Here is a 25,090-nt window from a genome sequence, read left to right as displayed (position 1 = left end):
GCCGTCTTAACTAATTTCACCTTTTGAAAGGTCAACTTAATTGATTTGGGGCTTACAGGGTCAGACTCAACTGAATCAGACATTTATAATTCAAATTAAACTTAACATTTTTTCTAGCGTTTAAAGTTGCCTTTTAACATTTAAAAGGGTTAGGTAAAATATTCTAGCGAATCTTGAAAATTCACAAGTATATGCAACTCCCTTATTTATGCTACCTTATTTCCTTATAGTGTAGATGCTGGATAACTTTAAAAAAAACAACTATTAACATTTAAAAGGGTTGGGTAAAATACTCTAAGAAATCTTGAAAAATCACAAGTATATGCTACCCTTTGATTTATGCTGCCTTATTTCCTTATACTGTATAACTTTAAGGAAAACTAGCCTTGTCAGAAAAGACAAACAGATGCTTCAAAATGATCTTAAATTAGTATTCAAGTCTTCTCAATCCACTGTACCTTTTGTAGAACTGTGAATGCCATTACTTCAAAGAATATCTGATATTAACAACTGCTTGACAAGTTCCCTTTATAGAATTTTTCAATCTTTTTTATATTAATATCTTGTATGCCTTTTCGGTGAAAGCACGGAAGCACTTCAATATTCAGTCATAGAATTGTGGATGCCTGCATGTATAAGCTGTTATATAACTCAATCCAATGAATGCCCAAAAATATTACTCTGAAATTGGATGCTCACCTTATGTAGGCATTCCTGACGGAGTTATTCATAGAAAGAAAATTACTAATGATAAGAAGCCAGTGATTTTCAACTGAGTCCAAAGAGAAATATAATCTCCTTGGTAGTTGATCCTCTGTGCCAAAGAAAAACGCAGTTTTCCTAAATACTGTCATTGATAAACCTATGCTGTTTCTCCATTAGCAAAATAATAACACAGAATGTCCTTTGATGCCCCAGTGCTTGGATTGAGGCCTACGTTTTATATTCAATTCAATTCAACAACCAGTATTCTTCAAGAGAAAAACTTTCTAGTGATAATAATGAAATACCATGTACTGTATGGAAATCTAAATATGTACTGTATATTATTATTTAGAGGCAGCAGCCGATTCAAATATTTTTCTCCAGGCTTCAAAATTTACATCTTGTTCATCTTCACTCATTCGTTTTTCTTCATTTTTGTATTGTAAAGTACAAAGAAGGTTTTCAACTTTTCAAACTTAATAAGTCAAATTGTTTTCAAGTCAAAGTTTGTTAATTTTTCTCCTAGGATAGACCTAATCTGACTCATAAGCCTACATTTTCAATATTAAACTTACCCGATGATCATATAGCTGTCAGCTCTGCTGCCCGACAGAAAAAACCTACGGGCGGAATACGCCAGCGATCGCTATACAGGTGGGGGTGTACATCAACAGCGCCATCTGTCAAGTAGGTACTCAAGTACTCGATGTCAACATAGAACCAATTTTCTCTCTGTCGTGCCACTGGCAAGACCTACTAAATACGCCGTCCCTAACTGGATTTGTTTTCACAACGATTTGGTGAAGTACACTATTCCAGTTTTGAGCTTTCGCTATGCAGGGGTTTTTTCTTCATTTCAAAACTTGAACTCGTTTTGGATAGATTTAATTATGGTGACGAAGAGAGTATGGACTCTCTTTCACTTTTAAATGGCCGACCCTTCCCTTAGACGGAAGTGTGTTTAGGTTTTTGGTAATTTTGCTTAACACGTTATAGATCTATTTATTTTATATCTCTCCACCTTTATAGGCCTCTTCGATTAACTTTCCATTTATTATAAACTTATAAAAAATTTTTTATGTTTGTTTATATGCGACCTTTCCTAATAGTAGGCGGTCCTAACTTGGAACCGAAGTTAATTAACATTGAGCCCGTTATATCGTATTTAACCTTTAAAGAATTTAATACTTTTTTAATTTTAATGTTTTATGAAAGAATTTCTTTGATAGTCTCGTACTGTTTTCAAAGATGAACTAACGTTTAGTTTTTTAGTCTACGCAGTTGTTGACGTTCAGAACGTTCAACATGCGCTCTATCGGTACGATAGAGAGAGAGTGTATCACGGTTTCACTTTGCAGTAAGAGTAAACCGATTCTAGCGTTTCGTTCATTCTTTCTTAGCTTAAATGGTTTAAATTCTAAATTAAAGGAACTTTTTATTTGGAAAACCTTTCAGTTTTTTCCTTTAGCAAATAACATGTTTTAACGATATATAATTGGGCTCTTCTCTCAGGTGCGAAATCAAGAGAGAAGAGAGAGAGAGATAGAGACGGAGGGAGAGAGAGGAGAATAAACGTTTCGTTCAAGCGGGTAACGTTGTTCTCGTTTTTTTTTTTTTTTTTTTTTACTTTCCTCCCTAGTCGCTGTAGGGGAAGAAGGTAAAACGTTTCTAGGGTTTTATTCTTGTTCCCAGGCTTTGTGCGGTGAGAGATTGTAAACGTAGTTTATTTGATCTAGTGTTTAGTCTCTTTTCCAGTCACTGAATTCTTTATCTTTATTTATGTTTTTTCTGTTGCATTGTAAGACTGTTTTCGCAATTACTACCTTTTAATGAAGGATAGGATTGCGTGTTTCAGGTAGAAATCAGTTAAAGTTTCGATTTCAGTGAAATAAGTGCAAAACAGAAAATCAAAAGTGATAAAGTGATATGCGCAAAGTGTTACAGTGTTGCGTCCGAGGGTTCGTCTGTTCGTGCCAGTCGTTCACCTAGTCCGGGACCTCTTACAAGCTCCCAAGCCCAGGGGAGAAGTAATGTCGAACGACTTATGGGTTCCGCAGGCCTTGATCAACGAACAGACGTTTTTTCCCTCCGTGGTTTCGGGCGTATCTACCCAAGATCGCCCCACCCACACAAAGACGAGAGAGCCCATTTATTCCTCGTCTGCGGAAGAGGTTTCTCGTAAGAAACCATGGACCACATCTTGCAGCTTTTTAAGTGCAAGTCGGTCCCTTCCGCGCAAGTCCAACGGCCTAGGTGTAGCCACTGGGTCAGTTCGGACTCGCTGCAGTCATCCGACGACTGCACACCTCCCAAGAGAGGCAAGGTGGTACCGCAACAGGCAGTAACTCCGTCTGTTGCCGCACCAGCTGTTTTAGACCCTCAGTCACAACGGACAGTAGCTCCGTCTGTTGCCGTTTTTGTAGACCCTAGTGGTCTTTACTGCAGTCTATGCAGACTCAGTTAGCTGCGGTTATGCAGGAGTTTCGTGCGGAGAAGGTTGACACTGCTCCCGTTAGCCTACAACCTGCCACGGTTGTGCGCCCAGCTCACGCTGAGGCTGCCTGCTCCCACACTCCGGCTGCGGAGAGCTCCACCTCCGATGCGCAATCGACCCTGCCAGACGCATGTTGACGTTAGCCGACGTGCGGCACCCTCCGTTAACATGCGTGAGCTACCGCATCAGCAGTGGGAAGGTGGAGTCAAGCTGCCGTGTTTTGACGCGATGCGTTAGTTTCCGCAACCCACGGCAGTCCCCACCACGCACCACCACTCCGCTTTGGTTGTTGCCTGCTCCCACACTCCGACTGCGGAGAAGGTTGACGATGCACCCGTTTGCCCACAACCTGCCACGGTTGTGCGCCCAGCATGGCTGCCTGCTCCCACACTCTTGTTGTGAGAGCTCCTCCACCCATGCGCAGTCGACCCTGCCAGACGCATGCTGACTCCCACAGACACACGGAGCACTCCGTTGCCGTGCGTGAGCTACCACAAGCTGCCGTGTTTTGACACGGTGTGTCAGCCTCCGCAACCCACTGTGGTTACCGCCACTCGCCCGCAGCAGACTAGTCAGTCAGGAGTTGAGGCTTCCCCACACAGCTTTGGTTGTTGCCAGCTCACAGACTGTCAAGCAGTTACATGACGTTACCTTCTGGTCTGCTACTAATGCACCAGTGCTGTATGTCCTCACGCCCTGTTGTGGTTGACAGTTCAGTTTTTGACAGTTCACAGACTATCAAGCAGTTACATAACGTTGCCTTCTGGTCTGCTGCTTATGCACCAGTGAGAACCTCACTGAGATAACCTAGCTTTTCTCGGACATGGTTCCTGTAGATGAGAAAGTGCTGTTCTCCCTCCTACTGATATTCCTTTGAGGACTCTGTCATTTGGAGAGGAGCCTTAAGCTGCTTAGCCTCCTATGGACTTTAATTAAAGCATAACAAGGCTTCCAGGGATGGTAAATGGTTCCGCTTCAGTCGCTAACCCCGTCTGTTGCCACACCTGCTCCCATAGACCCTAATGGGCTTTGTTGCAAGACATGCAGTCCAAGCTTGTGTCCTTGATAGAGGATTTTTTACGGAGAAGAACCTTCTGGCCAACAACCTTCCTACCGGTTGGTTGTGCGCCCTGTTGACGCTGAGGTATCCTACTCGCGTCCGCCAGTTGAGGTGGTTCCTCCACCGATGCTACCCAGTGTGGGTTGCCAGTCGCACGTTGACGTTAAGCGACTCTCGGAGGTGGTTGTGGACGTTCAGTGTGTCACTAAGAAGACGTTCAACAACCAGCAGAGGTGACTTGTTGTGACGCAGTGCGGCAACCTCAGCAACCCGGTAGGGGGTTGACTGCACAACCCAGACAGTCTAGACAGTTTCGGGTTGACGCTGTACTTCCTCGCGTCCCCATGGTTGACAGTTCACAGACTGTGCAGCAGTACCATGATATTGTGTCCGGCTCCGTCACGCATCCACCAGTGTGACCGGATTCAGCAAGTCAGACGTTGCCCACTCCGTTGCCGTTTCCTCATCAGTTTCGGATGAGGAACCCTCTGATGAGGACATTGCTGAACAAGACGATCAACCCCCAGCCCTGCTATCCATCCAGAAGATGCTGAAGAAGGAACGCTGCCCTGTCAGGCTGTGGATGAGTCTGGTTAGGACACTGTCATCCGTGGTTCATTTTGTGTCACTTGGAAGACTACACCTCCGTCCTCTTCTGTATCATCTAGCTTTTCACTGGAAAAGGACAAGACGCTAGAAGCGGTCTCGATCCCGGTTTCCGGAAAGATAAAGTCTGGTCTGACTTGGTGAAAGGACTTTATCAACCTTTGAAAGGGTCTTCCCCTGACTGTTCAGACTCCCAACCACGTTCTCTTCTCGGACGCATCGGACGTAGGCTGGGGTGCGACATTAGGCGGTAGGGAATGCTCGGGATTATGGAACTCGAGTCAAAGGACAATGCATTTCAACTGCAAGAAGCTACTGGCAGTACGTCTGACCTGGAAAAGCTTCAGGTCTCTCCTTCAAGGCAAAGTAGTGGAGGTGAACACGGACAACACCCTGCTTTGACGTACATCTCCAAGCAAGGAGGGACCTACTCTCTGACATGGTACGAGTTCGCAAGAGACCTCCTCACCTGTTCAACAGGTCTAGACTTTTCACTAGTAACGAGGTTCATCCAAGGCAACTTGAATGTCATAGCAGATTGTCTCAGTAGGAAGGGACAAATAATTCCAACAGATTGGACCCTCCACAAGGATGTATGCAAGAGACTTTGGGCCACCTGGGGCCAGCCAACCATAGATCTCTTTGCAACCTCGATGACCAAGAGGCTCCCAATACTTTGCTCACCTATCCCGGACCCAGCAGTAGTTCATATAGATGCCTTTCTACGAGATTGGTCACATCTAGATCTATATGCATTCCCTCCGTTCTAGATTGTCAACAAGGTACTGCAGAAGTTCGCCTCTCACGAAGGGACAAAGTTGACGCTAGTTGCTTCCCTCTGGCCCGCGAGAGAATAACTCACCGAGGTACTTCGATGGCTAGTAGACGTTCCCAGAACACTTCCCCTAAGGGTGGACCTGCTACGTCTGCCACGCGTAAAGAAGGTACTCCAAGGCCTCCACGCTCTTCGTCTGACTGCCTTCAGACTATCGAAAGACTCTCGAGAACTAGAGGTTTTTCGAAGGAGGCAACCAGAGCGATTGTTAGAGCAAGGAGAACATCCACCCTTAGAGTCTACCAATCGAAGTGGGAAATCTTCCGAAACTGGTGCAAGTCAGTATCCGTATCCTCGACCAGTACCTCTGTAACTCAAATAGCTGACTTCCTCTTATATCTGAGGAAAGAACGATCTCTTTCAGCTCCCACTATCAAGGGTTACAGAAGCATGTTGGCATCAGTCTTCCGTCACAGAGGCTTAGATCTTTCCAACAATAAGTCTTTTGAGACCACGAAGGAGCGTCGTTTGGTTACACCTGGTTGGAATTTAGACGTGGTTCTAAGATTCCTTATGTCAGACAGGTTCGAACCGCTTCAATCAGCCTCCCTGAAAGATCTCACCTTTAAGACTCTTTTCCTGATATGCTTAACCACAGCTAAAAGAGTCAGTGAGATTCATGCCTTCAGCAAGAACATCGGATTCTCATCCGAAACGGCTACATGTTCTACAACTTGGTTTTCTAGCCAAACACGAGCTGCCTTCTCGGCCTTGACCAATATCGTTCGATATTCCAAACTTATCGTATGGTTGGAAATGAACTAGAAAGAGTATTATGTCCTGTATGAGCTCTTAAGTTCTATTTTAAAAACCTTTACGAGGCCCGTCTGAAGCTTTATGGTGTTCAGTTAAGAATCCATCTTTGCCTATGTCAGAGAATTCTTTATCCTATTTTATCAGACTGTTAATACGAGAAGCTCATTCCCTTCTGAATGAGGAAGACCAAGCTTTGCTGAAGGTAAGGACACACGAAGTTAGAGCTGTCGCAACTTCCGTGGCCTTTAAACAAAATAGATCTCTGCAAAGTATATTCGACGCAACCTATTGAAAAAGCAAATCAGTGTTCGCGTCTTTTATCTTAAGAATGTCCAGTCTCTTTACGAGAACTGCTACACTCTGGGACCATTCGTAGCAACGAGTGCAGTAGTGGTGGGGGCTCCACCACTACAATTCCCTAATTCCAGAACCTTTTTTAATCTTTCTCTTGAAATATTTTTGGGTTGTCCGGAAGGCTAAGAAGCCTTTCGCATCCTACTTGATTTGGCGGGTGGTCAAAGTCATTTCTTGAGAAGCGCCTAGATTAGAGGTTTTGATGAGGACCTTTAGTATGGGTTGCAACCCTTCATACTTCAGCTCCTAGGAGTCGCTCAGCATCCTATGAGGATCGCGAGGCTCAGTAAGGAAGACGTACTTAAAAAGGCAGAGTAATTGTTCAAGTCGTCTTCCTTACCAGGTACTTATTTATTTTATGCTTGTTATTTTGAATAACTGCTAAAATGAAATACGGAATACTTAGCTCATAATAATGTCAACATGTAATGCTGGTCTCTACCCACCCCCTGGGTGTGAATCAGCTATATGATCATCGGGTAAGTTTAATATTGAAAAATGTTATTTTCCTTAGTAAAATAAATTTTTGAATATACTTACCCGATGATCATAAATTAAAGGACCCACCCTTCCTCCCCAATAGAGACCCAGTGGACAGAGGAGAAAATTGGTTCTATGTTGACATTGAGTACTTGAGTACCTACTTGACAGATGGCGCTGTTGATGTACACCCCCACCTGTATAGCGATCGCTGGCGTATTCCGCCCGTAGGTTTTTTCTGTCGGGCAGCAGAGCTGACAGCTATATGATCATCGGGTAAGTATATTCAAAAATTTATTTTACTAAGGAAAATAACATATTTCTAGCTACCAAAGTCAACGAATAGCCCCATTTCGTATGACATAAATATCAAGTATTTGCAAATGTTATTTTTAAATATTTAACTTAGCCGGTGAATATATAATAGCTGAGCCTCCGGCGGCTCGACAGAAAAACACACAAAAACTCGCGAGCGATCGCTATGAAGGTTGCGGGTGTGCCAACTAGCGCCAACTATCGGCCAGATACCGCATATACATGTAAACAGACCCAATTTTTCTCTGTCGGTCTGATCGACAAGACGTACCATTACTCGCTGTTAACCTGGAGTTTTTCAACAGTCTTGGTGAAGTACTTCCTTTTGGTTTGAGCTTTCGCAGTGCAGGTGTTTTATCTTCAACTTAACCCTGGATAGGTACGATGGGTTGTTTGCGACCCCGAGCGTCAAAAAAAAACAGGTTTTTCTCACGTGACTCACCCCCGTGACTGAATTTGTGGGTGATCGACCTGCAGGAGGTGTCTCCCCTACACGCTCTAGTAGTGTCCAGATGTGCATTGCTGTAGCTGTACTCCTTCCCCGATTTCTGAGACGCGTCGGGGTCGTTCGCGACCGAGTTTACCCTTCTAAGGTAGTTTGCATAATTATCAAAGTTATTACGTATTATGAAATTGTCGTAGAATGGTGCAACTTGTATAGGTTATCAGTTGTGGAAAGTCTTGGTGGATTGTTTGGCTACCATGTGCATGATTTTTTTTTTAGTTAAAATGTCGTTCATCACCACGAGGACCATTTTACCGCGAGTGTCCCTTTTTCATTTTTTTTCATTTTTTTGCCAAGTCATTTTTCCGTAAGATATTGCCAAATAGGGTCGTAAAACTTTTGCTTTTTTAGTGTTGGAAAGTGTGTCTAGATGATCTGGCTACCCATGCATGACTTTGTTTTTGTCAGATACGACGTAGTTATTGGTATATTGGGTATTTAACTGCGGTTACCAATTTCTGTTTTTTTTCAATATTTGTAAAAATTACTACGTAGTAAGGAATTGCCGTATATTATTCATTTTTTTTCATGTTTATGTGTTAGAAAGTGTGCCTTGATGGTTGGGCTAACACGTGCATGTCTTTTTTTTTATCTGAGATGCCGTATATTAGAATGTCGGGCATTTTACCGCGAGTGTCCCTTTTTCATTTTTTTTCATTTTTGTGCCAAGTCATTTTTCCGTAAGATATTGCGAAATAGTGTCGTAAAACTTTTGCTTTTTTAGTGTTGGAAAGTGTGTCTAGATGATCTGGCTACCCATGCGTGATTTTGTTTTTGTCAGATACGACGTAGTTATTGGTATATTGGGTATTTAACTGCGGTTGCCAATTTCTGTTTTTTTTCAATATTTGTAAAAATTTACTACGTAGTAAGGAATTGCCGTATATTATTGATTTTTTTTTCATGTTTATGTGTTAGAAAGTGTGCCTTGATGGTTGGGCTAACACGTGCATGTCTTTTTTTTTATCTGAGATGCCGTATATTAGAATGTTGGGCATTTTTCCGCGAGTGCCCCTTTTTATTTGTTTTGCATTTTTTTGCTTAGTCATGTTACCGTAAGGAATTGGCAAGTAGTGTCGCAAAACTTATATTTTTATAGTGTTGGAAAGTGTTTCTAGATGATCTGGCTACCCATGCCTATTTTTTTTTAGCCAGATATGGCGTATATATAAGTATGTGTTCGATTTTCCTGTGATTGCCATTTTTTCGTTTTTTCCCATTTCTTTCAAAATTACTACGTACTAAGGAACTATCACAGAGTAATATTTCATTTATATGTTTATTTGTCGGAAAATGTGCCTTGATGGTTTGCCTAGCACTTGGCTGAAATTTTTTTTTTTTGAAATGCCGTATATTAGAATGGCCATTTTTCCACGAGTGCCCCTTTTTATTTGTTTTGCATTTTTTTGCTTAGTCATGTTACCGTAAGGAATTGGCAAGTAGTGTCGCAAAACTTATAATTTTATAGTGTTGGAAAGTGTTTCTAGATGATCTGGCTACCCATGCCTATCTTCTTTTTTTAGCCAGATATGGCGTATATATAGGTATGTGTTCGATTTTCCTGTGATTGCCATTTTTTTGTTTTTTCCCATTTCCTTCAAAATTACTACGTACTAAGGAACTATCACAGAGTAATTATTCATTTAGATGTTTATTTGTCGGAAAATGTGCCTTGATGGTTTGCCTAGCACGTGGCTGAATTTTTTTTTCTGAAATGCCGTATATTAGAATGTTAGCCATTTTTCCGCGAGTGCCCCTTTTTATTTGTTTTGCATTTTTTTGCTTAGTCATGTTACCGTAAGGAATTGGCAAGTAGTGTCGCAAAACTTATATTTTTATAGTGTTGGAAAGTGTTTCTAGATGATCTGGCTACCCATGCCTATCTTTTTTTTAGCCAGATATGGCGTATATATAGGTATGTGTTCGATTTTCCTGTGATTGCCATTTTTTCGTTTTTTCCCATTTCTTTCAAAATTACTACGTACTAAGGAACTATCACAGAGTAATGATTCCTCTAGATGTTTATTTGTCGGAAAATTTTGTTTACTTTTTTTTTTGATTGAATATCATCAATTTTTTTTAGCTAAAATATTATATTGTTTTACATTTTTTTTTTTTCGATTTTATTTCCCTTCAAAAAAATTTTTTTGGGTCAGAATTTTAATTTTATAGTCGTAAAATAATCGTCAATTATCCAGCAACCCACCATACAATTTTTATGCATATCCAATAATAATTAGATTAGTAAATAACACCTTGAAATTGACATACCCTTCCTACATTTCAAGTGGCAGATTAGGGAGTCTGAGTCAGTGTGGTTGGCGGCCATTTTGTGGACATATCCGAAGCGTAAGCTGCCCTATCTATATATATTCTTGTTCCCTATAGAATTTGTGATATTTTGGTATATTTTTACCTGCATAAATATCATATTATATATTAAATATATGTATTTTTTTACGAAATTTCTAAGTACTCAAAAAATTACCTTTAGATATGGCCCCTGATATAAATGTAATTTACAAAATAATGAAGATTTTTTTACATATTTCTATTTTAGGATAACATATGTTTATTCCCTAAAAAAATTAGCCACTTCCTATTTCATTTGGGTACCCAAAAAAATTCATGAAATCTGGACAAATTTTTTTGGCCAAAAAAAGTTACCCTTTTTTTCTCATTTCAGATCTTCACCTCCATGGGTCTGACTTCATCCAAAATACATCAAGATGTGTCCTAAACATTCAAGAATCAATTCCTAAAAGGAATTGTGTATATATGTATAAACTTTTTTTTTATGAATTTTTATGTCAGGTCTTTTTTTTTCTACTTAATTTTTTAAAATATTTATAATAAATAGTTTTTCTGCAGATGAGTAGTATTTATCTTTACAGTTGTTTTAAGCATTCATTGAAGTTTTTTTTTGGCAAAAGAAAAAAGGAGGTTACTGCAAAAACTGATTTTTCAAGAATTTTTTTTGGCGTCGGGGTCGTTCGCGTCCGAGTATACCCTTAAAGGGGTGTCCGAGGAGCGTACCTATCCAAGGTTAAATCTTCAACTCGTTTTTGGATAGATTTAATTGTTGATGACTTTGGATTGTTTTTTGGACTTTCTTTGACTTTTAAATGGCCGACCCTTCCCTTAGTACGGAAGTGTGTTTTAGGCTTTTAGCAATTATCTTATCACGTTATAAATTGTTGTTGTTAATTATAGATTTTCCTCTATATATTTTATATCTCAACCGCCTTTATTAGGCCTCTTCGATTAGCTTTCCATTTATAATAAACATCAAGATAAATTTTAATGTTTTGTTTATATGCGACCTTACCTATTCCTCCCCTAATCCGAGAGTAGGCGGTCCTAACTTGGAAACCGAAGTTAAACAACGTTGAGCCCTTTCAATCGTAAATAACTTTTACAGAGCAAATGATTTAAAACTTATTAAATGAATATTTTTTAGTAGATATTTTATGAAAGATTTTCTTTGAATAGTCTTCGTACTGTTTCAAAGATGAACTAACGTTTAGTTTATTTATGCTGAATCACGGTTTCACTTTGCAGAAAGAGTAAATCGATTCTGACGTTTTGTTCATTCTTCTTTCAAACTTAAATGTTTTAAATACTATTTTAAAGGAATTTGTTAATTGAAAAACCTTTCAGTTTTTTCCTTTGGTCAAATAACCTGTTTATTGACGAAAGGTAAGTGGGCTTTTCTCTTCGGTGCGAAATCAAGAGAGAGAGAGAGACGGAGAGAGAGAGAGGAAGAGAGAACGTTCCGATCTTTATTCTCGTCCCAAGCGAATAACGTTGTTGTCGAGTCAGTTTTTTACTCTCGTCCCTAGTCTCTGTACGGGGAGAAAGGATAAAATGTTTTTAGTTTTTATTCTCGTCCCAAGGCACTGTACGGTGATAGATTGAAAACGTAGTTTTGAATGAACTAGTGTTTAGTCTCCTTCCCAGCCACTGATCTTTTTATCTTAATATGTTTACTGTTTTTTGCTTGTATTAATGTGCTTACATTATACGACTTATTTCGCAATTATAACCTTTTGATGAGGGTAGAATTGCGTGCTTCAGGTAGAAATCAGTTTTATTCATGCCTAATGTGAATTGTTGAAAAATTCGATTTCAGTGAAGTAAGTGCAAAACAGAAAATCGTAGTGATAAAGTGATAATTGCGCAAAGTGTTATCAGTGTTGCGACCGAGGGTTCGTCTGTTCGTGCCTGTCGTTCGCCTAGTCCGAGACCTCTTGCAAGCTCCCAAGCCCAGGGGAGAAGTAATGTCGTACGACTTATGGGTTCGAGACGCCTTGATCAACGAACAGACGTTCCCTCTATGGTTTCAGGCGTGTCTCACCAAGACCGCCCCTACCATAAGACGAGCGAGACGATTTTCTCCTCGTCATCCGAAGACTTTTCGCGTAAGAAACCGTGGAGCAAGGTTTCGAGGCCCTTTAAGCGAAAGTCAGTCCTTTCAGGACAGGTCCAGCGTCCTGGTTGTAGCCATTGGGACAGCTCTGACCCTATGCAGTTATCGGAAGACTGCTCGCCGCCTAAACAAAAGCGTAACACAGGCTCCGAGAGTCTTATTGTAGGCAAGGTTTTGCAGTCACAGATGTTACCCTCGTCTCTTACCGCAACCATTCCCGTTGATCCTAAATGGGTTGTACGGCAAGACATGCAGAATAAGCTTGCCTCTCTTATGGAGGACTATTCTGTTGAGCAGGTTCACGATGATCCTCGCCGCTTAGCTGATCGAGATCCTGGCCGTCAGCCGCCCAAACGAGCCTTTGCTCGTCCTGTTGACATTGACGTTACAAAGTCACGTCAATCGTGTTTTGTAGAGCCTCACTCGATGCAGTCCCGTGTTGACTCTCAGCCGCTTGTGGACGTTCAGCCGCTGCCGCTTGCTCTTGTTGACGTTCAGGACGTTCACCAACCAGCATAGTTGACTTGTTTTGACGTTGAGCGTCAAGCACCGCAGTCAAGAGTTGTTTTGACTGCTCAGTCTAAGCAGTCAAGGCAGTCTCGAGTTGACGTCGAGCGTCCTCCCGCACCTGTTGTTGTTGCTGGTCAGTCCTTTAAGCAGTTACATGACATAGCATCCTTGACTGCTACTGTTGCTCCTTTGCGTGTGGACTCTGCTTGTCAAGCATTGCCACCACGGCAGGTCTCTCCCTTGCTTGAGACTCGGCAATTGTCGGACAAGGTTCCTTCAGATGAGGAAGTTGCTGATCCCCCTCCTACTGATATTCCCTTGAGGACTCTGTCAGACGGAGAGGAGCCTAAAGCTGCTCAGCCCTCTATGGACTTTGAATAAATCATGCTGATTTTTAAGGATCTTTGTCCGGATCTTTTTGTAACTGCTGCTCCTCGTTCGCCTAAACGTCAGAGTTTGCACTAGGCCTAGCTACTTCGAAGCCGTTGTTTTCTAAGCTAGTGCTCTCTCGCTCTTCTAAGAGAGCTTTACGTTTGCTAGGCGACTGGTTAATCACCAGGAAGAGTTTGGGGGAGACAGCCTTTGCTTTCCCTACTTTTAAGCTGGCTTATAGAGCGAGAGTCTGATATGACACGGGAGAAGTTCTCAGCTTGGGAGTTCCTGCCTCTGCCCAGATAGACTTCTCAAACCTCATAGACTCTCCCTGGCGCCTGGCCATGAGACGCTCCAAGATTTTATGGTCGACTTCAGAGCTAGACCATCTCCTGTTAGGAGTTTTTTCGAGCGTTTGAAGTTTTGCTGTACAATTATGTCATGCATAAACAAGGCTATCAGGGATGGCTCCAATTATCTGACAGCCACGTTCTCTGCAGGAACAAGTCCCTCTGGGATGGCTCCAATGATCTGGCAGCCATGTTCACTGCAGGAGTACGTAAGAGGCAAGTGCGCTCTATGTGTTCATTGTCAAGACAAACTTCACGATGAAGTCTACCAGGCTGTCTTGACAGCATTAATGGAAGGCGACTGGATGGTCTCTCTCGACCTTCAGGAGGCATACTTCCACATTCCTATACACCCGGATTCCCAACCGTTTCTGAGGTTTGTTTACAGGAATGTGGGGTACCAGTTTCGAGCCCTGTGCTTTGGCCTCAGTCCTGCTCCTCTCGTGTTTACGAGGCTCATGAGGAATGTGGCAAAATCCCTCCATCTATCGGGAATCCAAGCCTCCCTGTACTTGGACGACTGGCTTCTCAGAGCATCGTCCAGTCTTCGCTGTCTGCAGGATCTACATTGGACGTTGAGTCTGGCCAGGGAGTTGGGACTTTTGGTCAACCTAAAAGTCCCAACTGATCCCATCCCAGATTATTCTATATTTGGGGATGTAGATTCGCAGTCCAGTTTTCTCAGGCTTTTCCTTCTGCCACCCGAATAGAACAAGCCCTGCTCGATGTCCAACTAATGCTGAAAAGAGAACGTTTGTTCAGTCAGGAGTTGGAACAGTCTCGTAGGGACTCTCTCATCCCTGGAGCAGTTTGTCTCGCTAGGGAGACTACACCTTCTGCCTCTCCAGTTCCATCTAGCCTCTCACTGGAACTAGGACAAGACGTTAGAGACGGTATCATTCCCAGTCTCCGAACCAGTAAAGGCATGCCTGAAATGGTGGGACAGCAATATCAGTCTGAGAGAGGGACTATCCCTAGCAGTCAAGAACCCAAACCACGTGTTGTTCTCAGATGCGTCGGATTTGGGTTGGGGTGCGACCCTGGACGGTCGGGAATGCTCGGGTCTGTGGACCTCAAGTCAGAAGAGCATGCACATCAACGGCAAGGAGCTATTAGCAGTCCACTTGGCCTTGATGAAATTCGAAAGCTTTCTTCGAAACTAAGTGGTAGAGGTCAACTCAGACAACACCACAGCTTTGGCGTACATCTCCAAGCAAGGAGGCACACACTCCTTCACGCTGCTCGGGATCGCAAGGGACCTTCTCATATGGTCAAGAAATCGAGGCATGTCCCTGTTGACGAGATTCATCCAGGGGGACTTGAACGTCTTGGCAGACTGTCTCAGTCGGAGGGGTCAGGTGATTCCCACGGAATGGACCCTTCACAAGGACGTGGGCAAGAGTCTTTGGGCTACTTGGGGTCAACCCACCATAGACCTCTTTGCCTCCTCGTTGACCAAAAGGTTACCAATCTATTGCTCTCCAGTCCTAGATACAGAAGCAATCCACATAGACGCGTTTCTACTGGATTGGTCTCTTCTGGACTTATATGCATTCCCACCATTCAAGATAGTCAACAAGGTACTGCAGAAGTTCGCCTCTCACGAAGGGACAGGGTTGACGTTGGTTGCTACCGTCTGGCCCGCGAGAGAGTGGTTCACCGAGGTACTTCAATGGCTGGTAGACATTCCAAGAAGTCTTCCTCTAAGGGTAGATCTCTTACGTCAGCCCCACGTAAAGAATGTTCATCAAAGCCTCCCCGCGCTTCGTCTGACTGCCTTCAGACTATCGAGAGACTCTCAAGAGCTCGAGGCTTTTCGAAGGAGGCAACCAGTGCGATTGCGAGAGCTAGGAGAGCTTCTACCTTCAGAGTATACCAGTCGAAGTGGGAAGTCTTTCGAGATTGGTGCAAGCCAGCATCTATGTCCTCTTCCAGGACCTCTGTAGCCCAATCGGAGATTTTCTTTCACATCTGAGAAATGTTCGCTCCCTCTCAGCTCCCACGATTTAGGGCTACAGGAGCATGTTGGCTTCGGTCTTTCGTCATAGAGGCTTAGATCTTTCCAACAATTAAGATCTCCAAGATCTCCTTAAGTCTTTCGAGACCTCTAAGGAACGTCGTTTGGCAACTCCTGGATGGAACTTGGACGTGGTCCTAAGGTTCCTCATGTCAGACAGGTTTGAGCCATTACATTCAGCCTCCCTGAAGGATCTCACCCTCAAGACGCTTTTCCTAGTGTGCTTGGCTTCGGCTAAAAGGGTCAGTGAAATTCATGCCTTCAGTAAGAACATCGGCTTTTCTACAGAAAAAGCCACATGTTCACTTCAACTTGGTTTCCTGGCCAAAAATGAACTGCCTTCTCGTCCTTGGCCTAAGTCTTTTGATATACCTTGCCTGTCAGAGATCGTAAGCAACGAACTTGAAAGAGTGCTGTGTCCAGTTAGAACTCTTAAGTTCTACTTAGCTCGTACTAAGTCCTTACGAGGTGGATCTGAGGCATTATGGTGCTCAGTTAAGAAACCATCATTGCCTATGTCAAAGAATGCTTTGTCATATTTTATCAGACTTTTAATACGAGAGGCTCATTCTCACTTGAATGAAAAAGACCGATGCTTGCTTAAGGTTAAGACGCACGAAATAAGAGCTATAGCAACTTCCGTGGCCTTTAAGCAAAATAAATCTCTGCAAAGTATTATGGACGCGACCGTTTGAAGAAGCAAATCGGTATTCGCGTCATTTTACTTAAAAGATGTCCAGACTCTTTACGAGGACTGCTACACACTGGGTCCATTCGTTACAGCGAATGCAGTAGTGGGTAAGGGTTCTACCACTACATTCCCTTAATTCCAATATCCTTTTAATCTGCTCTTGAAATGTTTTTTTAATTGGGTTGTACGGAAGGCTAAGAAGCCTTTCGCAGCCTTTTTTGATTTGGCAGGTGGTCAAATGTCATTTCTTGAGAGCGCCCAGATTAGGGGTTTGATGAGGTCCTGTTGTATGGGTTGCAGCCCTTAATACTTCAGCTCCTGGGAGTCTTTCAGCATCCTAAGAGGATCGCTGGGCTTCGTGAGGAAGACAGACTAATAAGGCAGAGTAATCGTCTAAGTCAACTTCCTTACCAGGTACCTTTATATATTTGGGTTTTGTTATGATATAACTGTCAAAAACTTTAAGCATATATGCTGTAAACTTAATTAACTCTGGTCTCTACCCAACACCATGGGTGTGAATCAGCTATTATATATTCACCGGCTAAGTTAAATATTTAAAAATGATATTTTAATTATAAAATAAATTTTTGAATATACTTACCCGGTGAATATATAAATTAAAGGCCCCCCCTTCCTCCCCGATAGAGACCCAGCGGGATGAGAAAAATTGGGTCTGTTTACATGTATATGCGGTATCTGGCCGATAGTTGGCGCTAGTGGGCACACCCGCAACCTTCATAGCGATCGCTCGCGAGTTTTTGTGTGTTTTTCTGTCGAGCCGCCGGAGGCTCAGCTATTATATATTCACCGGGTAAGTATATTCAAAAATTTATTTTATAATTAAAATATCATTTTTCTTACTGAATTAAATGATACAGCATTGTTTTATTATAGTATTTCTGTATCTGAGATTTACGATTTCAGTGATATTTGTGTTTGTATCTGAATGTTTGTAATTTGCGGAACTTCCGTACCGACTTTCTCATTTGATGTGTTGATTAGGAAGTTTTAAGCCATAAGGTGAATCATTGGAGCCAATTTCAGTTATTCAGTTTTATTCTTCTTTCTTCCTTTCTTCCTCAATCACAGATTGAATATGATAAACAAATGTATCAAATAATAAGATGAATTAAATGGTTCACGATGTACTTTTCCAGAGGCATCGTCGTTCCAGAAGCCGCAGCTCGAGGAGGAGAAGGTCGTCACACTCGAAGTCTCGTAGAAAATCTCATTGGAGGTGAGTAAATTGCCAATAGCCAGTCATTCTGATATGAAACATTTTTCATCTATCGATGTGAAAGTACAAGACATTAATTATTTTGTTGATTATCATCTGTAGGTTACATCACTAATATTGTACTCTTTTAAAGCATGATGTTACTGATGATGTACAAGACCAGTGCATGCGACATAGTGTGAGAGGCTGTACTGTCTCTATCACCAAAACAGGCTGGGTTTTTGTGTTTTTGGGTCCCTATTTTGTGTGTCGAACTCATTATTGTGGAGTCGCAATAAGCTAGGAAAGTAAAGTTTCCTTTTTGTGTGTAAATTTTAGAATAAATACAGTATAGTATCGTACAGATATTTCCTTTGTATAACTGGTTGGAGTATACATTGTGGTGTAGTAGATATTGGATTACTCTTTTTGCCTGTTGAGATATGATACCTTCTATGATTAATATTTGATGATTTTACAGTATCTCTAAACAGGAACAATATTTCATGCAAGAGTAGATATCATAAAAACAAGAAGCTTTGCAACCATGTATTTTTTAAATCACCTAATGTATTAATAATCGCCTTTCTTAGCATGAGTAGTCTATGCCTTGATCATTTATCCTAAGCAGACAGCACTCCAAATCATATTGTGCCTACTGTATATTGCACCTTGGAAGAACCTAGCAAACCTTTACAGGTACAAGGTTGTCAATGATATGATTAAGTTTAATATTACTCTGCATCAGTTGCTGCCAACTTTAATATTAGATAGCAAGTAGTTTTGTTTTTTTCTGTGACCCAGAAGTTGTTAGGACAGTAACTTGGATCCCTTCACAGAAAGTCTATTTATCATTTTTGAATTAGTCAAAGCTGTGATATAAATTGGATATTCTAAACCTGGTAATCAAGGTTCATGGATTCATCATTTTACTTGGGAAATTACCAATACGGTATTAGTAAGTATAATTTTGTTTTTGGTTTCAGTTTGACAAACTTGACTTTCTGATTTTTTTACCTTAATTATCAACTTTATTGTGGTTTATTTTGATGTATGATAGGATTTATGTCAGTTTTATTATGGTAGATCTTCTAATTTTTCATTGGTTATTTGCGCTGGAAGATTTAAATTGTCATAGCCTTTGAGCTGAGTCTGGTTGAGTAGAGCAACATTGGCAGGCTGCGGAACTTGGACGATGAAAAGTATCACATACATACATATACCAAGACACTTCCCCCAATTGTGGGTGGTAGCCGACATCAACAAATGAAACAAAAAACAAAAAAGGGGACCTCTCCTCTCTACGTTCCTCCCAGCCTGACAAGGGACTCAACTGTGTTCGATTGGTACTGCTAGGGTGCCACAGCCCACCCTCCCACATTATCCACCACAGATGAAGCTTCATAATGCTGAATCCCCTACTGCTGCTGCTACCTCCGCGGTCATCTAAGGCATCGAAGGAAGCAGCAGGGCCTACCGGAACTACGTCACAATCGCTCGCATAGAAAGTATAGCATAGATAATTAGAGACTACGAAGTGATTGGTAGAGTTAATGTTAGAATTATCCAATTTTTTAGGGCTATAACAGATCTGGCTTTCATTCCTTTGTTTTCTATACTGCCTAGGTTGTACTGGAGGTAGACTATCACAGCGGGGGAATATGAATGCGAGATTATGATATTTCATATTCCTTTATTACTAATTTATTTGCCTGTGCCTTATCCTTTTTCATCTCTTGGCCTGCTATTAGCCTAACCTATTGTACTATATTGCCTAGCGTATATTTTTTTCAGATATATTGTAGGGTTATGATATTTGTAAAGTATGAATTGATTGATCAGATTAATATCAAGGACAAGTGCAAAAATGAATCCAATCCTGAAAAAAAAAATTGATTCCTTCTGTTTCTCCTGTGTTCTATGACAAAGGTGTGATGTGGTTGAGACTAATTCCGTAATGCCTGTTTTGGACTCACAGTTCGTTATATTAAACATTTAAACAGATTTTTAGAAGCAATTAGGCGTGTAAGTTGAGGAGCTTCTGTTGTTCATTATCAAAGGTTGTAGTGTGTTTGTAGAATACATTACTCGTTTTGTACAGTGTATGAAATATTTCATTACACGGAGATTTGTCCTACACAAATGTTGCCTTACTCTAAGATTCCCTTTCCCCTCCAGTTGGGTTCAGGTACCCCAATTTGAGTGCAAAGTTTCATGGAAACTTGGGTACGTTAAGGTTAAAAGGCACAAATTTTTATTGGTGGCCGTCTGTCTCTTAACGATCAAGGAAATAGAGCTTTAAATTTGTATTTCAATAAGATGTACATAAGAACCAAGTTGATTTTAGAAGTTGAAACAAAAATTAAAAAGAAATAGTTTTATGGGTGATATGGTTATTATTATTGTTATTATTATTATTATTGTTATTATTATTATTATTATTATTAGCTAAACTACAACCCTAGTTGGAAAAGCAGGATGCTTTAACCCAAGGGCAAGTCAAATTAATGATTTATTGTTAACTTATTCTCATCATTTATTTATTTCCTTATTTCCTTTCCTCACTGGGCTATTTTTCCCTATTGGAGCCCTTGGCCTTATAGCATCTTGCTTTTCCAACTGGGGTTGTAGCTTGGCTAGTAATGATAATAATAATTAGAATTATTAGAGTTGGTTATTATGACTACTTGTACTGCAATGCCATTTCTTTGTATTGTTTCTTTCTTAGATCCCCATCTCGTCGAAAGTCGAGATCAAAGTCTCGTTCCGAGCGGTCAAGGTCAAAGTCAAAATCCAACAGTCTTCGTCTTCAAAACAAGTCGTAGCAGCAAAGATCAAGAAAGGTCTAAAGATGGGAGAAAAAAGAAAAGAAAGAGGACAAAAAAGTCCTGGAAACAATAACAGAGAAGGAGGAGACTGCCAGTGAGGAGAAAGAAGATACTAAGAAGGAGGAATCGAAGGCAGATGATAAAGAAAAGAAAGAGAAGAAAAAGAGGTTAGATAGAATTCTGGCTAACAAAGTTTATTGAATATCCCAAGAGGTCCTTCATTGTACTGTTTTTGTAATTTGTGTCCTTTTAATATTTCACGATATAAGATAGAAATTTTAAGTTTTAATCCTTAAATAGTTTAGTTGATAGTGGAATTTTATTACCTGAGCACATCTTGCACCAACCCTGTTATTACTAATCTTGTAAGGTACACTTCACCAGACATGAAACAATCACCGCTCATTGTGGAGGCAAATCACTTTCCCTACCCCAGGGCTGAGGAACCCCTTTTAAAGTAGGCCAAATTTGGCCAAATCCTACAAAAGAAAGTCTCCAGAGGCATTTCAAAACATTGCCAATTTGGAAGTCATTTGTATTTTTCCTAACGTATACAAACCTGGAACTATTTACTCTTGTCTATATTGGCTCACAATCTACTACTAGACAATACCAGAATCTATCTACTGGACTTTCTTCATCTGCTTTTCTCTTACAGGCAGGATACTTGATGCTACTACCAGTGGTTCATTCTTCATTTCTCTGTTCTTATTAGCTTTGTAATGTCTGCTGTAAGCTCAGGTCATATTTGCAGCAGTTTTGGTACCAAATTTTTTTCCCCAATTTGTCCCAGATTCTCTCTCCGGTTGGCTTGTTTTCTTTGTTGTCTGTTCCATTCTTTTTTTCTTTTTTAACTATCCTGATCTCAGCTATGATAAAGTCCTCTAGATTTTATATAATGTATGTGAAATATTTCAGAGCAGAAAATACAGATATAGATGAACATATACAGTTCTATTTAGTAAGCTATATTAAGACTCATTTTAGCAACTATACAATTAATCTTGTCAATCAGTGCAGAGGCCTATATTTCATCAGCCATGTTGCCCATAGCAACCAAAGCCCTGTATGCAAACTACTCTATCTTGAACAAGGGAATTTACTTTAAAGAAAATTGAATAATGTAAAAGCAATGAAAACTTATCCAAAATGAGTTCACTATTCACTTGAAGCATTTTCAAAGAAAGACGGTGTCTTTCAAACTAAATCTCTTGCAAATTTTTCATTACTGTTCTTAAATTTCAATGACAAACCATGACCATGGTCATCTGACACAGATAAAGTCACTCTTTATAATAAGTTTATTGTGTGGGTGAAACTGTGTGATAAATTCTAACTCTACTAGTTTCTTAACCTCCGTTTCTAAGCTTCTCTTGTTGCTAATGACGAGACAATCACTTGAAAGAAAAATCGAAAGAAAAAACCATAATAAAAGTTACAAGAATAAGAGAAGAAACTCTTGTCTATTTTTGTATTGAATGCAGTGTGCCATAAGCACTATTCTGTCATTTGAATAAATCCCTTCCACTTTCAGTTAGCCCTTATCAGGTTCTTATGCATGAGTGAATATTCTAGTCAAAACAGGTGAGCACCGTCTTTTGGGCCTTTACTACTATCAACCCATAATCACAAGCAACATATTGAAATAAATAGATATTAAAGACCAGTTAGCTATTCAATTTCAAGACTTTAGAACTTCAATACCCAAAAACTAACGTGTAAATATTGTGTGAAGTCTACATACCTCATGACCACCTTGGAGGTTTGATCGAGTCTTACAAAACCTATGTCATGAGGCATTTTCCTTCTCAGGAAGATCAAATCGAGTAACACTGCCCAAGTCCCTATGCTTTTAGGAAGAGCTACACTGTGATCTAGTCAGGTGTCCTTCCAATATCCTTGGTAGCAGGTTATGTAAGGTCTCTCGCCAGTTACAACATGACCTTCAGAAACAATTAGAAATGAGTTAGGAAACAGAAACACAATATATATTCTGTATTTGCTCTTCCAAAGACTTCACTACAATCTTGAGGTGTAACTCATAATTAGAAAATGTTGAAGCAAATATCAAACAGTAAAATAAATCAATCTACTGGTTCATGTTTAGCCTAAGAAGAGCCATGCAATGTTTTCTGAAAAATCCGTATCCATCATGTTTGTAAAGTGACTTATGGGGGAAGAAGTGGCCAATCTGTTGTTCATATTAACATTGTATAGAAATATATGGTATTACTGGTTAGATAAACCTTCCTGAACTATTGCTGATCGTATCAGAATTGTACCAAACTAAAATTGTGAATATTAAAAATTATTGTAAGTTGATCCCCATAAGTTAACTTGGAAAAGAAATTGCAGTTATAGTTTGGAGGGAATTATAGTCTATCACTTCCATGTAACATCTAAACTTCAAGTTCCTGGTTACTGATAGGATAAATTAGGAAATAAAGGGGATTTTAAACCAACATCAAGGTGAACCAGTAGTCGGGTATTAAAAGAACAGAAACATCAGTATGAAGTCAATGTTTATATTTCATGGTTGAAGACATCACATTTCTTTATAGTGCAGGTCGCTTCTACCAGTATTGGATTCTTTCTAATAATAATCGGTCTTACAGTGTTTAAATTATAGTCCATTTCTTTTAGCGAGGCAGATTTGCACCGACTTGCAGCGGTGCCCTTTTAGCTCGGAAAAGTTTCCTGATCGCTGATGGGTTGGACAAGATAATTCTAACCAATCAGCGACCAGGAAACTTTTCCGAGCTAAAAGGGCACCGTTGCGAGTCGGTGCAAGTATGACTCACTAAAAGAAATGGACTATAGATTATAGTGCACCATATTGACAGCATCTTCTTCTGAAGCTTTGCGTGTGATTCTTAAACGCAAAGTTGAAAAGTGATAACCAATGGGACTGAAATGTAAAAATATCTAATTATACTTCTTCATTCAGGTTTGCAGTTTGTTTTCGATTTACGGAATCACACGATGTTGAAAAAGCGTGGCAGGTAATCAAAAGGCTTAACTGAGACAGTACTGAGTAAGGAGTAGTGTCATAAAACAATATTTTTTTCAGTCATGATAGCGATGCTATCAATTTTATGCTGTGCATTTATATCTATGTCATTATTTCAGGTCATATATTCTACAGTCTTTTTTTTTTAAATATATAACATCAATTTTTCTTTATTTTCTTTTCAGCAATAATTTGTAGGGCTAATTAGAAATTGACTAATTATAAATTACCAGAGTTACCTAATTATATGTTCAATCCTGACACTAAGAAGTTCCGAAAGTGTGAAATTCGTGTCAACCATGCATGATAATTAATAACAAGTTGTAAGTGTTATGCCCTTTTCATGTTTTATGCTTTACCTTAGCTAGCTGTAGTGTGTCAATGCCTTTCATCTTGAGAGGTAATATTCAAATTTTTTATTTTAGTTAAAAGTCTACATAACCCAGTTTCACACAAGCTTAGTTCTTCAAATTGAATAGTCTAATTACAAGGAAGTCCACACGAAGCAGAGGTTGAATTATGTGAGGATCTTATTCGTATACTACTGTTCCGTAGAAGACTGATAAGGAAAAGGAATGAAGCAAATCAAACTTTCTTGCCTTTATCAAAGTAAAATTGATTCCCATGCATTTTTTTTCCGAGGTTCTTTTATTTTTACTGATTTGATTAGTTTGGCTTATAAGTTCATTCGGCCTGTGCCATCCTCGGGGTCAGGCAATGAAAATACCTGCAAATTATGTAAATGTAATACAAATATTAATGCATTAATTAAAAAAATCTACAAACTATTATTCCTTACTAAGTCACCGCCCAAATTATATTCCAAAACGGTGGTGAGTTGATGAAAAAAAAAGAAAAAATGGCCAAAGATTAAAATTTTACTGTGCCATGGTTTAAAGAAAAACTTGGTACCCAATGAAGAACAATTGTGTATATATAACTGCTTTTCTTAGCACAAAAAATTTTAGTGTTGGATTTAAGATTTGTTTATTATATAGCTGAATAGATTGACTATCTATAGATATATTTTACATATATATTTTGTAATGTTTTTATACTTTTAAATAATAAAAAGATAAATGCTGGAAATGACAAGAGGCAAAATACAGACATTTGTTTCTATTGCACTGAAATTGAAAACTATTCCTCCTCACGATCCAAATGAAGACTTCTATCTCCTGGAACATGTCAGTCTTCTAGGGAGAAAATCTGTTTCCTATCAATTTATCAATTAAAGATAGATTTTCCCCAATTTAGAGATCTTTCTCTTGGTTAGTCCATTATTCCTATTTTCATTACCAAAAATCACAATGTTTTTCTCATTCCTCTGTTTAGGTTAATTTATGTTGTGAAATGTGATTGTTAATGCAAGAGAATAATTATTGTGAAATGTAATATATATATTAATGTATGATGTATTGAATTCAAAGATAAGTTTACCAATTTATTATAACGGTATAACCTAACAAGCAAGTAAATTCTGCTTAAAACACATCCTATCTTCGCTGCCTGGACTAAGTAAAAGAGTCATTGGAATGTTTTAACCTCTTATTA

At 39.9% G+C, this 25,090-nt stretch overlaps 2 long non-coding RNA genes across 2 annotated transcripts in view; both read left to right on the top strand.

The window, feature by feature from the left end:
* The window catches only part of LOC137633935 (uncharacterized), a 478,141-nt gene that overhangs the window by 349,221 nt on the left and 103,830 nt on the right, over nt 1-25,090 (top strand). The gene's annotated exons all lie outside the window — the stretch shown is intronic.
* LOC137633392 (uncharacterized) lies at nt 17,248-23,763 on the top strand. The gene is made up of 3 exons (XR_011042191.1): nt 17,248-17,719; nt 20,427-20,693; nt 23,474-23,763. It is a non-coding gene; the product is annotated as an uncharacterized lncRNA (long non-coding RNA).

The sequence above is a fragment of the Palaemon carinicauda genome, chromosome 43 (assembly GCF_036898095.1).
Source record: "Palaemon carinicauda isolate YSFRI2023 chromosome 43, ASM3689809v2, whole genome shotgun sequence".
Taxonomy (NCBI): Eukaryota; Metazoa; Arthropoda; class Malacostraca; order Decapoda; family Palaemonidae; genus Palaemon; species Palaemon carinicauda.
The sequence above is the reverse complement of the archived record's forward strand: the minus strand, read 5'-3'. Positions and strand labels throughout refer to the sequence as shown.